We start from the raw sequence: 1,801 nt of genomic DNA, 5'->3' as shown, positions 1-1,801 counted from the left end.
GCATCCAAGGAGGATGTGCCAATGACCTGTCCGCTCAGGCCACAGGTGAATGCGCTCCAGCAGGCCTGGCGCGAACTCAACCTTCACAACTTTCAGAGAGGGCTGCACGTCTTTCTAAAAACAAATGCCTACAGGTGCAATTAACGTTTGCCACAAGAGCAAGTAATCCCGCGCTTCTAAACGCCAGAGGCAAAACCTGAGATAGTCACTGAAAAAAAAAAAAAATAGAGTTCATTCTCACTATATTAGTGCATTTGGTTACTATAATTGTGAAAAATTGCAAAGAGGAAAACGGTTTGCTTGCAATAAAGTAGCAACTACTTATATATAGTTTTTCCACATTTGCCTTTGAAGACTTAACTGTTCTAACGTGTTATAAAGAAAAATACAGCACGGAAAAGCACACGCGGATTTAATGTCGATTACTATTATTATTATTATTATTATTATTATTTTTTTTTTTTTTTTTACAAAGAGAGTCATGTATTAAAACCTTTTGGAAAACCGCTGGCACATGGTAAGCGCTGTATAAGTCTTTTAAATAAACAAGAATGCTTAAGACAAAAGACCTCGGTGTTATATGCTCACTTATATGCAAAATACTTAATAGTAATTAAGAAGCATGGGATTTTTCAATCAGGTCTTTTATTTCCCTCAAGTATCCTATTTGACTATCTCCTGGTTAGGCGTCTTGCCTGATCTGTCTTCCACTGAAAGTGATTCTCAGGTCAGAGGAGGAAACAGAAGGAGGAAACTCTTTAAAACGCCCCAGTTTGCTTAGGAACCGTTGTGGATTGTCGGGGGCTGGAGGGGGCTGGAGGGGTGGCCAGTGCGGAGAGAAAGAAAAGAGAATGAGAGAGCGGCGGGATTTCAAGCCTCAACGCCCCTCCGCTACATGCTTTTCAGCGAAAGTTGGTTGAAGGCTTACTAAGAGCCGGGACAGAAGAAAAGATGTCCGATTGCAGAGCAAACCGCGGTTCTTTCCTTTTCAGAGATTTGTACAGTGAGATAATGAGACCCAAAGATATGAAGGACTTTCCTAGAAACGAAATGCCATTAGGAGAGAAAGCCCAGAGCGACGGATCTAAAGGGAATGGAGGAGGGGAGAATCTGCCGTCTTCCCGAAATTGGTCATCTAGCTCATGTTTTGTGCTTATGTGATTTAGCTCACTTAAAGACATGAGAGTGAGATATCGAAAGCCAAGATCTGGAAACCTCAGACTCAATGGCCCTGATCCCCTTCCCCAGTTCTTCTCCCACCCATTTAATTTTACAGCTGTTTAAATTACAATTTTTGTATTTGTATTAATAAGTTTGGTGGTATTGACCTAGTTTTATCTTGTCCCACAAAATTTGAGTTTTCTTGCACAAATTAATGAAGTGATTGCTTTGCTGTAATTCTGAAATTCTCCTGGCAGTATTTTGGAAAGGAACCTGGGAATTAAAAAAAAAAAAAATCTTCTTGGTCTGCTTTTTTGTTCATTAGAGCACTCTAATGTTTCAAAATCACTTGTCATATGTTTTGGTATTTGTGACTTCTTTGAATCCTTTGAGGTGCTCCTTACAATTACTTAAAAAGTATCTGCCATTCCAATGTTTGGCTTCTCTTAAGTCACCAAGGCATGGCACCATTTAAAAAAAAATGTTTAATTTAGTTCTCAGTGAGATTGCAGGCAGTTATGTTATGTAAAGACTTTTATGTTAGTCTGAGAAACCTAAGTGCACAGAGTTCAAATTGAGCAGTCTAATTTTTTGCCCTATCTGAAATACGTATTATAATTATTTACACAGCTTTCTCTTG

The sequence above is a fragment of the Panthera leo genome, chromosome B2 (assembly GCF_018350215.1).
Source record: "Panthera leo isolate Ple1 chromosome B2, P.leo_Ple1_pat1.1, whole genome shotgun sequence".
Lineage (NCBI taxonomy): Eukaryota > Metazoa > Chordata > Mammalia > Carnivora > Felidae > Panthera > Panthera leo.
The sequence above is the reverse complement of the archived record's forward strand: the minus strand, read 5'-3'. Positions refer to the sequence as shown.